The sequence below is a fragment of the Bufo gargarizans genome, chromosome 6 (genome assembly GCF_014858855.1).
Source record: "Bufo gargarizans isolate SCDJY-AF-19 chromosome 6, ASM1485885v1, whole genome shotgun sequence".
NCBI classification, from domain to species: Eukaryota; Metazoa; Chordata; class Amphibia; order Anura; family Bufonidae; genus Bufo; species Bufo gargarizans.
The window spans coordinates 90,357,887-90,374,938 of NC_058085.1; the positions used below are offsets into that span (position 1 = coordinate 90,357,887).

The following is a 17,052-nucleotide window of genomic DNA, read 5'->3' on the forward strand; positions in this document are numbered from 1 at the left end:
AACCAACCAACATTGTGGAGACTGCATTTCCACCTCCGTTCCGTGCGGTACAGCCCCTATAACCCTATCATATTTTCCTGCACATTCAAACACTGAGCTGGATCTGGGCTTTGCTCCACACTACTTATAGGCGTGTTTTCAAACCTTTTAAGTCATATAGCACTTCATGAAACCTAGCAGATGCAGAAAATAAAGTTTCATCATCATTTACATTTTTACCACAGGGTACTCTTCTCCCCTGACCATAACCTGCAACGAAAAAGGTATATCACTGTCACCACATATTTCATATGACCTCATATTTTCCTCATGCATATCCGCACTCTTGTCACCATCACTTTGCACTTTACCAGCACCATTGTTTTCAATGGTCAATATTTTTTCTCCATGCAGGTCAAAGTGTAGATCCCTTAGATCTTCACTTAAAGGGACAGGTACAGGTTCTGCAGGAGTTTCGTCACTGTCTGCAGAATTGTCTTCCTTACCCCACAGCAACAAACCGATATCACGGCCCCATAACACATCATGTATTCGTGAAACTGCATCACGAAGTTCACCAGTCCCAGATTGCACTGGAATCTCACACTCAGGGAGAACCACCGGACAGTTCATATTATCCCCATGAATGTCCCGCACATAGTTCTCAGCCACCGGGCTGGTCTGAACCAGAATCACCTGATCCTCTGCAACACACAGAATAATTGGAACGCTCTTACCCACAGATGTCACAGGGTCGGCGCTCCCAAGGGCAGCACTCCGCTCCATTAACAAACGATCTGATCTCTGTACCAGCTGCCTCATGATTTCTTCTGTGGCAGTGGTTTTCCACCAGACCAGACCACTTTTCACCGAGTAGTGGTTGTTCCTAGCAACAGCATCACGGTTCCTCTGCACCTTCTCTCCAGGACTCTGTACAGACTGACATGAAATATAGGAACTCCTGAGAATCGAACCACTCTCCATCTCGTTTTCTTCCCGTCGGTTGCCCTTGGCAACGGCATGCATTTTTCCTCTAGCACTCCATTCTCAGGCAAGTTTAGAGAAGCCTCTCCAAGTGCAGTACTTGGCTTCCTCAACAAGGAATTTGTTTCCTGCACCAGCTGCTTCATTACTTTCTCAGTGGCCTTGGTTTTCCGTCAAAATGGGCCACTTTCCCCAGAGGACATCACCACCGGTATGCGAACTTTCCACCACAACGGACAATCTTTCATCCAGGTCGCCATTTTGACCAAAAAAACTTCAACAGGTCAGTCTCTCTCACTGGCTTCTGGCCCTTTAAATCCTGCACAGTTTGCACCACAGGGGAAAAAAAATGTCCAGATTAACACCAGCAGTTTTCCAGCAGCCGCTTCTCCTGCAAACTAGCAGGCATCCAGCACTTTTACTTATCAGCAGGGGCACCTGCCCGCATCCGACACCAATTGTGGGGGGTTAGCTCTTCTCCAGGGGTCATTCTCACAGGTTACTTCACCAGACACGGATATAATGTCCAAACTCGTGCTTTATTTTGCACACTCCAACCAATACAGGTCATCATGAAGTCGCAGCTTCACCTAAACACATGTGACATCCACATAAAATAATAAACACTTACCTGTCTAGGCTCTAACTAACACAGAGTTTCCTGACTCACCTAAGTCACAGTTCACACCCTGTGAACCCATGCGGCTTTGTCAGCCAATGTCCCACAGCCTCCAGGCTGTACAGAGCATAGTACGCCCACTGTCTCCAGTTCAGTATTTCTTGTGGGGTATTGGGGCTTAATAGTCCACCTGACTATAGCCCTGTGACCCTCCCAGGCATCGCTTTGTCCCCCACCTCCAGGCTATCTCCCAGCCTTGTGGTCCCTCAGCCTTGCCCAGCTGAGACCTCACAGACAGAGCCTCCAGGCCTCTGTCTACAGGTAACACACTTTCCCCTTGCTAACACCCTGGGAGCTGCTTTAAGCCAGCCTGAGTACCTCCAGCTGGTCTCACCTGTGGTGGAATAGGGGCGTGGACCGCACTATCCACCCCTTCCTTGCCTCCAACCTGCATAAGACCTGTCACTGTCTCACAATATATATATATAATTTTAATGTGTATATATATATATATATATATATATATAATTTTTAAGAACTGTTAGATGTTACACATCCATGGAATCTTTTTTGAGAAGTGAAAGTTATACTATGAGAAGTCTTTTATATCCCATGTGGCTGTGGTACATTCTGTCACTCTTTTTTTTCCAGCTTTTTGTCTGTTGAGTATTTCTGAGAATATGCTTCCATTTAGCAAAATGAAAACTCATCAAAACAACTATTTCAATTAAATTCTCATAATATTAACCATTTTGCAATTATGGGGAATTGATTCATATCATTTTCTGATGTGAATCAAGTAGGAGTCCCACTACCTTAACAATTGTACCACAGTGTGAATAGTCCCTTCTTTATATGATATACAGTGTTCTGCCCATTTTGTGCATAATAAATGTATGTAATGTGCTGTAAAGATTATACTGAAATGTTATGTTTGACGTTGCTGCCATCTATTGGTCAAAGTTAGTTACTGCTTTGCCAGAACTTTGCAGGAAGTGTATCTTGCAGCGGCATGCTATTTCATCGAGTTTGCGTTTAGTTGGACCATGATTTATTTTTCAACAGGACAATGACCCCAAACACACCTCCAGGCTGTGTAAGGGCTATTTGACCATGAAGGAGAGTGATGGGGTGCTGCGCCAGGTGACCTGGCCTTCACAGTCACCGGACCTGAACCCAATCAAGATGGTTTGGGGTGAGCTGGACCACAGAGTAAAGGCAAAAGGGCCAACAAGTGCTAAGCATCTCTGGGAACTCCTTCAAGACTGTTGGAAGACCATTTCAGGTGACTACCTCTTGAAGCTCATCAAGAGAATGCCAAGAGTGTGCAAAGCAGTAATCAAAGCAAAAGGTGGCTACTTTGAAGAACCTAGAATATGACTTATTTTCAGTTGTTTCACACTTTTTTGTTATGTATATAATTCCACATGTGTTAATTCATAGTTTTGATGCCTTCGGTGTTAATCTACAATTTTCATAGTCATGAAAATAAAGAAAACTCTTTGAATGAGAAGGTGTGTCCAAACTTTTGGTCTGTACTATATATATACATATATATATATATATATATATATATATATATATACACACACACATACAGGTGAAACTCGAAAAATATTGTGCAAAGTTTATTTAATTCAGTAATGCAACTTAAAAAGGTGAAACTAACATATGAGATAGACTCATTACTTGCAAAGCGAGATATTTCAAGCCTTTATTTGTTATCATTTAGATGATTATGACTTACAGCTTATAAAACCCCAAAGTAACAATTTTGAGGTACCCTTTGCTCAGGGGATATGGATTAATTAGCTGACTAGAGGGTGACACTTTGAGTCTAGAAAATGTAACCTTTTCGCAAAATTCAAATTTTATGCTGCATCAATGCATTTCCTTTTAATTTGCGTTACTGAAATAAATGGACTTTTGAACGATATTCAAATTTTTCAAGTTTCACCTTTATATACTGTATAATTTTAATATATGTGTATATATATATATATATATATATATATATATATATATATATATATAATTTTTAAGAACTGTTAGATGTTACACATCCATGGAATCTTTTTTGAGAAGTGAAAGTTATACTATGAGAAGTCTTTTACATCCCATTTGGCTGTGGTACACTCTGTCACTCTTTGTTTTCAGCTATTTGTCTGTTGAGTATTTCTCAGGATATGCTTCCATTTAGCTAAATGAAAACTAATCAAAACAACTATTTCAATGAAATTCTCATAATATTAACCATTTTGCAATTATGCGGAGCTGATTCACATCATTTTCTGATGTCAATTAGGTAGCTGGAGCCTGCCACAAAGACATACAGACGTGGACAAAATTGTTGGTACCCTTTGGTCAATTAAAGAAAAAGTCACAATGGTCACAGAAATAACTTTAATCTGACAAAAGTAATAATAAATTAAAATTCTATAAATGTTAACCAATGAAAGTCAGACATTGTTTTTCAACCATGCTTCAACAGAATTATGTAAAAAAATAAACTCATGAAACAGGCATGGACAAAAATGATGGTACCCCTAACTTAATATTTTGTTGCGCAACCTTTTGAGGCAATCACTGCAATCAAACGCTTCCTGTAACTGTCAATGAGACATCTGCACCTCTCAGCAGGTATTTTGGCCCACTCCTCATGAGCAAACTGCTCCAGTTGTGTCCGGTTTGAAGGGTGCCTTTTCCAGACTGCATGTTTCAGCTCCTTCCAAAGATGCTCAATAGGATTGAGGTCAGGGCTCATAGAAGGCCACTTTAGAATAGTCCAATTTTTTCCTCTTAGCCATTCTTGGGTGTTTTTAGCGGTGTGTTTTGGGTCATTGTCCTGTTGCAAGACCCATGACCTGCGACTGAGACCAAGCTTTCTGACACTGGCTAGTACATTTCTCTCTAGAATTCCTTGATAGTCTTGAGATTTCATTGTACCCTGCACAGATTCAAGACACCCTGTGCCAGACGCAGCAAAGCAGCCCCAGAACATAACAGAGCCTCCTCCATGTTTCACAGTAGGGACAGTGTTCTTTTCTTGATATGCTTCATTTTTTCGTCTGTGAACATACAGCTGATGTGCCTTGGCAAAAACTTCGATTTTTGTCTCATCTGTCCACAGGACATTCTCCCAGAAGCTTTGTGGCTTGTCAACATGTAGTTTGGCATATTCCAGTCTTGCTTTTTTATGATTCGTTTTCAACAATGGTGTCCTCCTTGGTCGTCTCCCATGTAGTCCACTTTGGCTCAAACAACGACGGATGGTGCGATCTGACACTGATGTTCCTTGAGCATGAAGTTCACCTTGAATCTCTTTAGAAGTCTTTCTAGGCTCTTTTGTTACCATTCGGATTATCCGTCTCTTAGATTTGTCATCAATTTTCCTCCTGCGGCCACGTCCAGGGAGGTTGGCTACAGTCCCATGGATCTTAAACTTATGAATAATATGTGCAACTGTACTCACAGGAACATCTAGTTGCTTGGAGATGGTCTTATAGCCTTTACCTTTAACATGCTTGTCTATAATTTTCTTTCTGATCTCTTGAGACAGCTCTTTCCTTTGCTTCCTCTGGTCCATGTCGAGTGTGGTACACACCATATCACCAAACAACACAGTGATTACCTGGAGCCATATATATAGGCCCAATGGCTGATTACAAGGTTGTAGACACCTGTGATGCTAATTAGTGGACACACCTTGAATTAACATGTCCCTTTGGTCACATTATGTTCTGTGTTTTCTAGGGGTACCATCATTTTTGTCCATGCCTGTTTCATGAGTTTATTTTTTTACATAATTCTGTTGAAGCATGGTTGAAAAACAATGTCTGACTTTCATTGGTTAACATTTATAGAATTTTAATTTATTATTACTTTTGTCAGATTAAAGTTATTTCTGTGACCATTGTGACTTTTTCTTTCATTGACCAAAGGGTACCAACAATTTTGTCCACGTCTGTACATCTATGTTCCAGCAAAGAAAAACAAAGTAATTTAATCACTACATTTAAAAATTATGTTGAAAACAAATGTAAATATGTCCAAGCCATCCTGTATGAGATTAAGGTATGAATGCATTTTCTATGGGCTGTGGGCACTTATGATATTGCATTTTTGGCATGCAGGATATATAATTATTATTATAAAATAAAAAATAATCCATGTCTAATTCCTAGTGATGGCCTTAAGTGTCCTTACTTTTATTCTAAAATATAACGTGTGATGAGCCATCCTGGAAGATGGAGAAACACATATTGATTGGGAATATAGGCACATTAAACCCCAATATTTCTGTAAAAAAGAAATTCTAAAAGTAATAGAAATCCAAATCTTTGTTTTTACAGTCAGCACACATTAGAATAGAGAAGGGAATAGGGAGTATAGGAAAAATATATCCGTATTTCATTGATCATTTCTGCTGAGCACTTAGTCTGAAAACCAGTAAATCATGTATGGGGTATATTATAATCATACTATGCTATCGCAAAAAATTTGCATAAAAGACAAAGATCTTTACTTCATAAGACATAAATCACGCAATAAAAAAACTAAGAAAAAATCTAAGTAAGGATCAGCTAACATAATATTCCACAATCTTTAATGGCAAATTTCAAATCTTATCCAAATAAAAATGCTTCTCCACTTTTTGACCAATCCCTTTAAATCTACTCTATGCCCAAGTACAGAGAGTACAGCCCTTTTACCTTTACGAGAAGTCCTGCTCTGTGTATTTTTTAGGTTCGAATTTGCTGCAAAGAGCTCTTTGCTCTAACAACCTTCTTTCACATTTGGATGTTGGGAAGACTCTTTTATTACACTTGCATTGTGGGAGGCAACCATAATTTAGAAGAGACTGTCCAATTCATCTAAGAATTTCACAATATCATGTCTGTTGCAATTGCCAACAAATAATCCAAAGATGTAGCAACGATGTAGTCAGGGCCGGCGTTAGGGATGGGGCAAACTGGGCAATTGCCCAGGGCCCCCATCCTGAAAGGGGCCCTGAAAAGGGATTTTTCATAACTTTGCTATTTAGACAACATGGATTATACAAGGCCTACAGGCCTCATCTCTTGTGTAATGCAGTACCCCAAACTAGCACATCTCACACCCTTTGCCAGTTGGTGAACACAATAGCACCTTCCTCCCTTAACAAAAGGCTATTTATAATCACATCTCACATACAATGACAGCAACCTATGACAAGTCATTCAACTTGTTAGCATTTAGAGTAACTGTGGCCACTATGTAAAATAACCCTTTCATGTATTGTATATAGCAGATGCCAGTATTGTTTAAAAGAGTTTCAACTGTATCTTGTCACGCACTATGTTCCCACCCCAATGCCCTATAAGTATGTGCTGTGGAATAAAGATTTCAGATATCGGCTACCTGAGTTGTGTCTGGGTGGCTGCTATCTCCTGGCCAGTGCAAATACGATATTCACTTGCAATGGGAAATATTCACGGGTTGGAGGTCTGATGCCTCATCGTATAACCATCATAAACATGCCTAGAGAAAAAAACACTAACAGGCCCCCTGCTTCAGTGCTGCTGAACATTGGAAACATGAGGGAGTCAGGACTCCGGCAGTGTTCCTGTTCCGGCTTAGGAGTCCATTCTCTGACTCCATATATGGCTTGGGAGTCCCTGCCCTATGTCCATATAGGGAGCCAGTGCTTCTGGGAGTCTCTGCTCTAACGCCATATATGGCTGTGCTTGAACTTCCGGTTTTTAACACTGTCAGACGCCATGGTGACAGTTCACCACGCCGATCTGAGTGGTTAAATGTTCACGGTCATCATTACTGCAGATCTTGGACATTGGCCGTGGGTGCCTGCTGTATGAAACAGCAGGCATCCAGTTGTTATGGTGCCTGCTCCAGAGTGGGCGCCATCTTTAAAGACACAACATGCGCCGTACATTTACCATGGATGTGGGGAAGGGGTTATGATCACATGACCAAATGTGTCTAGGACAGAGTTTTCTTTATGCATGGACTACCAGAGCTAGTGGAGGTACTATCGGAGAGAGGGGTCATGTACAGTTGCAAGAAAAATGATGTGAACCCTTTGGAATGATATGGATTTCTGCACAAATTGGTCATAAAATGTGATTTGATCTTCATCTAAGTCACAACAATAGACAATTAAAGTCTTCTTAAACTAATAACACACAAAGAATTAAATGTTACTGTTTTTATTAAACACACCATGTAAACATTCACAGTGCAGGTAGAAAAAAAATGTGAACCCCTAGACTAATGACATCTCCAAGAGCTAATTGGAGTGAGGTGTCAGCCAACTAGAGTTCAATCAATGAGATGAGATTAAAGGTGTTGGTTACAGCTGTCCTGCCCTATAAAAAAACACACACCAGTTCTGGGTTTGCTTTTCACAAGAAGCATTGCCTGATGTAAATGATGCCTCACACAAAAAAGCTCTCAGAAGACCTACGATTAAGAATTGTTGACTTGCATAAAGCTGGAAAGGGTTATAAAAGTATCTCCAAAAGCCTTGCTGTTCATCATTCCACGGTAAGACAAATTGTCTATAAATGGAGAAAGTTCAGCACTGCTACTACTCTCCCTAGGAGTGGCCATCCTGTAAAGATGACTGCAAGAGCACAGCGCAGACTGCTCAATGAGGTGAAGAAGAATCCTAGAGTGTCAGCTAAAGACTTACAAAACTCTGGCATATGCTAACATCCCTGTTAGCGAATCTACGATACGTAAAACACTAAACAAGAATGGATTTCATGGGAGGATACCACAGAGGAAGCCACTGCTGTCCCAAAAAAACATTGCTGCACGTTTACAGTTTGCACAAGAGCACCTGGATGTTCCACAGCAGTACTGGCAAAATATTCTGTGGACAGATGAAAGTTGAGTTGTTTGGAAGAAACACACAACACTATGTGTAGAGAAAAATAGGCACAGCACACTAACATCAAAACCTCATCCCAACTGTAAAGTATGGTGGTGGGGGCATCATGGTTTGGGGCTGCTTTGCTGCATCAGGGCCTGGATGGATTGCTATCGATGAAGGAAAAATTAATTCCCAAGTTTATCAAGACATTTTGCAGGAGAACTTAAGGCCATCTGTCCACCAGCTGAAGCTCAACAGAAGATGGGTGTTGCAACAGGACAACGACCCAAAGCATAGAAGTAAATCAATAACAGAATGGCTTAAACAGAAGAAAATATGCCTTCTGGAGTGGTCCTGACCTCAACCCGATTAAGATTCTGTGGCATGACCTCAAGAAAGCGATTCACACCAGACATCCCAAGAATATTGCTGAACTGAAACTTTCTGTAAAGAGGAATGGTCAAAAATTACTCCTGACCGTTGTGCACATCTGATCTGCAACTACAGGAAACGTTCGGTTGAAGTTATTGCTGCCAAAGGAGGTTCCACCAGTTATTAAATCCAAGGGTTCACATACTTTTTCCACCTGCACTGTGAATGTTTACATGGTGTGTTCAATAAAAACATGGCAACATTTAATTCTTTGTGTGTTATTAGTTTAAGCAGACTGAGATTGTCTACTGTTGTGACTTAGATGAAGATCAGATCACGATTTATAACCAATTTGTGCCGAAATCCATATAGTTCCAAAGGGTTCACATACTTTTTCTTGCAACTGTATGCCTGTAAGTGGCCTTGTGAGGAAGGGTCTGGTGGTGTGCAGTGCAGTCCTGGGCTACATGCTATATGATGACCCATTCCATTTCTCACTTTTTGTGAGGGAGGGGAACTCATTCCTCTGAGGGGAGGGGGCATGTTGTGTATTCTGGGGCCATAAGCGTGCATATCTGTGTGTGGGACTTTATGGGGTGTAAATCTGTGAGGGGGGACGGAATTGACAGAATGTAACTCTGTTGTTAGTAGATTATTACAAGATTCTGAGCCCTACTTTTGATTTTGCCCAGGGACACATTTTGTCTAAAACCGGCCCTGGATGTAGTGATGGCACTCCTCATGATGTATTTAAGTTAACATTATCTATCTATCTATCTATTATCTATCTATCCCATGTCTATCTATCTCATTATCTATCTATATATCTATCTATCTGCAGTTTACCAGTCAAAGAGGAAATTATGTGACTATATATGGTTACTTAAAAGAAGGAATTTAAGGCTGAGTTCACACGAGCGTGACAGATTTGGTCCGGATGCGTTCAGGGTGCGTTCAGTTAAACTCGCACCATTTTGCAAGCAAGTTCAGTCAGTTTTGGCTGCAATTGCGTTTAGTTGTTCAGTTTTTTCCGCGCGGATGCAATGCGTTTTGATGCGTTTTTCACGCGCGTGATAAAAAACTGAAGGTTTACAAACAACATCTCCTAGCAACCATCAGTGAAAAACGCATTGCATCCGCACTTGCTTGCAGATGCAATGCGTTATTAACGCAGCCCCATTCACTTCTATGGAGCCAGGGCTGCGTTAAAAACGCAGAATATAGAACATGCTGCGATTTTAAAGCATTGCAGAAGTGATGCGTGAAAAAAAATGCTCATGTGCACAGCCCCATTGAAATGAATGGGTCAGGATTCAGTGCAGGTGCAATGCGTTCACCTACTGCATTGCACCCGCGCGGAAATCTCGCCCGTGTGAACTCAGCCTAAAAGGGGCTATCCAATGATTAATGTAAAAAATGAAGATCAGCCATTACATAGTACATGACAATGTCTATCTAACAAAGCTAGGACCAGCCCTGTACCTCACATGGATCCAGAGATCTCCCCATTCATTGCTCTGCTGGATTTATATCAAGCTCAGAGCTCAAGGGGAGTGTCTTTTCTGCTGCAGCGCAAGAGGAGTGTCTGTTCTTTCCTAGCTCTGGTGGCGTGTCCTTTCTGCTGTAGCTATCTTCCTATCATACCTCAGGATGGAGTTGAAGGATCAAACATTGCATGTGCGGCCATCTCAGTAAGCTGGAGAAAGAACTAAGAATAAGAACAAACTGCCGGTGGAACGTTAAAGATATATTTTATTGAATAACTCCATGGCTATACTTAATTTTAAATTACATGCAATTACAAAAGTGTTCAAATCTAGGTGCTGGTTTGAAAACTGTAGATTTTTTTTTTCGTGGGCCCTTTAAGGAATTTTAGAGTCACAATTTGAGCACTTAAATGGAAAAAAATTGCAATCTAATGCAGCGTAACATGGTTGGAAAGTGGGGGCTTACAATGGTACAACAGGACCCCACAGAAGTCTTTATCCATATAATGTCTCTGTACAACTTATAGGTTATTCAAATCCATAGTATGTTATGTGGTCAAGCCCTATTTTTCACATGGAAACTACAACTGCCTTCTATATTTATATTCAACCTAAGGGCTTAAGCACACGGATGTGTGCCGCCCATTACATTCATTGGGGACTGAAAATTGCGGTCCTCAATGCACGGGCACCATTCGTGTGTCTGGCACAGATGGGTGCAGACCTATTCAACTTGAATGGCTCCGTGATCCTTCTGCACTGTAAAAAAAAAAAGTTTTCGTTTTTTTGTGGTGCAGAGGCACGGACAGAAGTGAATGGGTCTGCATCCATGATGCAGTGCACAAAAGGTTGGTGCCAGTATATTGCAGACCTGCTGGTTGTGAGCCACAATACGGGCACAGACAGGCAGCCATGTGCATGGGCCCTAAAGGGAACCTGTCATGTTGAAAATGCTGCTTGATCCTAAGGCTGTAGGATATAATACAGGAAGAGCAGGGCAAGCTGATATATGGTTTTAGGGAGTTTGCAATTTATTGACCTAAACCTCTTCTCTTTCCATGCGTTCTATGGGTGGTCCTACACATTTATTGACCATTATCTTTGTATGCACACACATAAAGGAAAGGCTGGCAATCACTGCACAGGACTGTCCACTGGACTCCTAAATATAGAAGGAGCAGAGATTTAGATAAAAATAAAAAAGTTTGCTTTTACCTCAAAATACTATATAAATCTGCTCAGCTCCTCTTGCTCGATAACTTCTAAATGCAACTCTTTTAAATTCAACCATACTGCATGAGGAATCGGTAAAACAGTTATTTAGCTTGACTGCTTCTCCAGACTCCTAAGTATAGAAAGAGCATAGTTTATATTTTAGAAAAATTACAAGTTATATTGAATATTTTCCCTCAAAACAGCATATCAATATGTTTAGCTTCTCCTGCTCTATAGCATGATGTGAAAGTTTTAAATTCAACCCTACTGCATGAGGAGTAGTAATAGACCATTTAACAATCAGACTGAGCCACTAATAAAAAGTAACAAAAACTGCGTTCATCTCAGTTGGGTGGCCATAAAAATGTCATAAATATTTTCTAAGAATTCAAGAGAAAACAAGAAAAAAAAGAATTAGAATAGACCGTAAATAAAACTAGAGCTCTACTGTGATTTTTCTTCCCATGTCTGAGAAGAATAAAGACCTCATAAATCTTCAACGAGGCATCATCCCCTCCAGGCTGCAATCATGGACCTTTTACAGTTTTTTTAATGCAATCATTTTTGATTACGGTATATCATTTTTTTTTGTGAGGATAACATAAGGTCATAATAACTAAAATAAGATACATTTTTCTGTTGTGTCATACTACTGTCACTGTTACAAATACAGTTTTTGTTTTTGATTCTTATACGTGCATTAAGTTTCCTTTTTGTCTGGAGGTGTTTTTAGTTGTCTAGAGGGGGTTGTCCAGACAATACCCCCAGTAGTTAAAACCCGTCATAATAGAACAATAAAATATTTAACCCCTTCAACTAACCCCATAACTTTTTCCAACACACATAGCAATATGAGAGCTTGTTTTTTGCAAGACAAGTTATACTGATGATAACATTTACTGTTGCATATGATGAAGTGGGAAGCTGGAAACATTTTTTAAATAGGGGAAAAAAAACTGTTTTCCGTGGGTTTTTCTTGTGTTTAAATTCTAAAAAACTATGGAAAAAAATAACCTCTTTTTGCATTGGCATATTAAGACCCCCCCTAACTTTATTTTTTATATGCACTGGGTGGTGTGAAGACAATCAATATTTTTTATTGACACCATCTTGGAGTGTGTATGACTTTTTGGTCACTTTTTATTCAATTTTTTTGGTAGGTTAAGTAACAAAAAGATGAATCTGTGATTTTGATGTTACATCATTTGCCTTATGGAATAAATATTTTTAGATTTTAATAGTACAGGCATTTTCACACGTGGCAATGTCCATGATGTTAATTTTTTTAATTGTTTATGTATTTTCATTTTAGGGAAATGGGTTGTGATTAGAATTTTTTCTTTTTTTAATATTAAAAAAAAACTTTTTTTACACTTTTATATAGTGTTAGGGCGGGTTCGCATTGGCGTTATTCAATTCAATTATAGATTCCGTTATAACAGACTTATAACATAATAAAACGGAAATCTAGGATAGAATGCAAAACGGAAGCCTTTAAGAGGCATTGCATTTTACTCCTTACTAATACATGTCTATGGGGGCACATAATGGTTCTGTTTGTTTCCGTTATACATGATGGAAAAAATAGTCCTGTCAAAAAAATTTCCATTGATATTATAACGTCGTCTATTATGTTTATATTCAACCTAAGTGCTTATGCACACGAACGTGTGCCATACATTCCATGCATTGGGGACTGCAAATTGGGGTCCCCAATGCACAGGCACCATCAGTGCAGCTGCTGCAGACAGATGCAGACCCATTCAACTTGTTTGGGTCCAAGATCCATCCTCACTGCAAAAAAATAGAGCACGTTCTATTTTTAGAAATTTGATTTGGGTGAATTGGTAGGGCAATTCGATTCATGTCCAAATAAGTTCAACCTGAATCAAAAGTTGTCAAATTGAACTGAAAAGTTATGGATGACATTGTGGTCTGTATGCTGTCTACGTGTCATGATGGGGAGTATGGAAAACCCTCCACCGTATAATGAAGGGAATAAAGGAAGTAACCAGGCCAGTAAGCAAGGATAAGGGAAGCAGGTCACCTCCTATAGCATCCCTAATCCTCTCCCTAACTCCTCTCCGTATGAGCGGACCCTAATGGTAGAACGGCTCATACCCTGGAAACCTGGGACCCTGAGTCGCCCTGATAATCCCTCACATAGGAGCAGGGAAAAGACGTCCTATTCATCCAAGACACGGAAGAACAGGAGTCTCTAAAGACCTAGTAGCAGGGAAAAGAAGAGACCATACACAACAAGAGGATCAGCAGGTAAGAACACAAGACAACACACTTACCTGCCGAAGTCTCCACGACTGGAACCCATGCATACGTACAGGAGCACTAACAGGACGCTATACCAGCGACTCCGCCATGACCCCCCTGCTGCAAGGTGCATGGCAGCCCCAGGCAGTGCTGCATACAGGCTTGTGGTTCACCCCTCCGGAAAACCAACCCCCTTCTGGAGGACACAACACACAGGGAAAACGTCATACATGCAGGGAGAAACACCAACAACAGCCCAGACATGTGACAACAATCAAGACGTCCTACACATCCTAAACATAAACCCACACCTAACATACAACAAGTGAGGTAGGGTAAAAGGAGTATACAAAAGGAATACTATTTATGTCCAACAAGGTGGCCCTCAAGGACTGGGCAGAATCACCCTGAAAAGGAGCAGAGCTCCATCACCAAACAAGGCTGGAGTACCACTGACTCCAGCCTGGAAGCCACAGGTAATATCCACATCATGGCCATACCCAGGACAAACCTAAATCCCCACTAGCTAGATGATTAACCCCTTGCTCACCAAACTGCAGAGAGACACACCATAAAGGGGAAATGCACGTGCAAACTGACAATAACACGTTGCCACAGGCAACCAGTCTGCAAGGCAACTGCGTCATCGCCTATATGTGTTTAATAGACCCACTATTTATTTTATACTATCAGTGTTTACTTGGTTTTTAGTAAATGATAATCAAATGGTCCCACTGATGTCCTGTATTTATTACACAATCGCTACTTTATGCCGGTAAATAAACTACAGGGTTACCATAGTGATTACACACGCCCCTGGTACTGATTGGCCGAGGTGGGGTCACATGGTCCGCCCCTCTCTCCCTCTGTTGCGGGCGATGCGATCTCTGTCAGCACATCCCCGGTCACGTGGGTAGTAGCTGGGAGGAGTTCCACTCGCGCCCGAGGGGGGTGGGGTTGACTGTCCGGCCCCGTGCTTGCACGGTGTGCACAAGGGAACGCCGACTACATGCGGATGCACTGAACCACCGATGGTATGCTGGTTTTGAAATATGTAACTATGAAATACAGGTCAGCTGTGTGTTAACTAGCCAGACTTAATCTTTTTAACCCTTCACTAGCATTGAGCACTTGCACTTTATTATTTTATAGTTACTCACAGATCAATGTTTTGAGGATGTGTCCTTTTTAGATATTGTTGTTCAAAATCTCATTTGTCCCTTTAGTATTTATTTTGCACTTTTTGGAATTTTAGATTGTGTATTAATCATGACCAATTGTTTTGATGTACCACGTGCTCAATTACCCACTTATGTATCAAGTGACCAATTTTCGGTATATATACTTAATGTCATGTGTGACACTATTGCTTTGCTTGACAAAGGCCTCATTGAGTGGGCTGAAATGTTGCCTGGGAATAAATTGGGTCATCGCCTTTCACCCTGATTTGGAGTGCTGTCTTATTTTTTGGAGATATGGTTGCCTACCTTCCCTGAAGATTTGCACCCGATTAACTTTTTTCTAACTGCTGCTGTTGTTTTTTAGATAGATAGATAGATATGCTCATACTAAAAGGTTGAATGGTAAGCTTGCTGAGGCAAGCAATCTTATTCATACAGTGTGTAAATTAATTTCTTAAATTTGGTTTAGAAGAACATTATTCAAGCTTCTACATAACAAGATGGAACAGACACAAAAAGCCTCCTGAAGGGTAAGAGGTTGAATTACACATTTGCATGACTTTAAACTATTTTTTTATTAATTTGATATGGCTGAATTTTTTTAAGAACTAGAGATAGATAGATAGATACTAGAGATGAGCAAACCACTCAAGATTTGGTTTCGTTCAGGCTCACCGAAGTTTTGCAAAAGGACGGTTTGAACCTGAATCAATTAAGGCTGAAACCACTGTTGCTCCAATTGCCCTGATTCGGTGAATAAGCCCCCTGTAGCCTCCTAGGACAGCAATAGTAAATTATGTCTGAACAACCCTGAAATACATAGCTATGGGTAAACACACGTTTGACGGTGTTAAAAAACACAGCATGTTTAATAACACAGCGGGCCTGCACATGTGTTATGCTGTTTCATATTCCAAAGCTTCCAAAATTCGTCCCTTATCGGAGGCAGATGATATTTAAAAGGGTTCTCTGGGAATTAAGAAAATGAAAATATTTAAATATTACTTTATTATAAATATATTCCCAAATACCTTTCATTAGTTATCATGGCTCGTTTTGTCTAGGGAGCAATCATTAGAAGAAATAAAATGGTAAATAATATTATAATATTTAGGTGTTTATATTTTCTTAATTCCCAGAGAACTCTTTTAAAGACAATGTTATGAGATGAAAAAATGGCTTGGGAGGGGGACCAGACGTCCAAATATTATGCCTTAACAGGGTAGGAATGCTTACCCGTATGACATGCACAAGTGCAGGTTGTCAGAAGAAAATGTAACAGTGAACAAAACAAAAAAGATTCTCCTTTTAATTTGGAAGCAGCAGCAATGCAGTGTCGAAGAGGTACAGTACGGTATAGAATACGGTAGAATGCAGCAACAATAATAGCAGCAGCAGAAGGAGCATAGCATGGAGCATACAAGCTTGTCTATGGGTAGAATTAGTAGTAATAATAGTGGCGGTAGTAGTAGTAGTGGTAGCAGTGTCAGATGATTTGCATTAATAGCGGTGGCAGTAGGGGTTTAGCAGCGAGGAGCAGCTGAGTCAGTGGTGGTTGTAGCAAGAGCCATATGGTACATGTTGGCAGGTAGCAGCGTGATGGAGGCAGCAGCAGCCTTATGGAAGATAATGGACGATAGTCCGCAGCGGTGACATGATGGCGGTGGTAGCATGATGGATGCAACATCAACAGTCATACAGAACATGATGGTTGGTAGGTTTCAGCAGTAACATGGTGGCAGTAGTAGCATGATGGAGGTAACAGCAGCAGACATACAGAACATGGTGGTTGGCAGGTTGCAGCAGTGACAAGATGATGGTGGTGACATGATAGAGGCAGCAGCAACTGTACACAACATGATGGTTGGCAGGTTTCAGCAGTGGCTTGATGATGGTGGTGGCATGATTGAGGCAGCAGCAGCCGTACAGAACATGATGGTTGGCAGGCCGCAGCAGTGGCATGATAGCCCTGGTGGCATGATGGAACCTGTGCAGAACATGTTGGTTGGCAGGTCGGAGCAGTGACCTGATGGCAGCAGTGGCATGATGGAGACAGCAACGGCTGTACAGAAA

At 40.7% G+C, this 17,052-nt stretch overlaps 1 protein-coding gene across 3 annotated transcripts in view; it reads right to left on the reverse strand.

Moving 5' to 3' along the window:
- The window catches only part of LOC122942310 (agouti-signaling protein-like), a 285,062-nt gene that overhangs the window by 238,300 nt on the left and 29,710 nt on the right, over window positions 1-17,052 (reverse strand). The window contains exon 1 of one of the 3 annotated variants that reach the window (XM_044299849.1): window positions 6,295-6,354. The exons of the other annotated variants lie outside the window; for them this stretch is intronic. The gene's annotated coding sequence lies outside the window, so the exon portion shown is untranslated. Of the gene's footprint in view, window positions 1-6,294; window positions 6,355-17,052 lie in introns of those variants that run through there. 3 annotated transcript variants of the gene reach the window in all.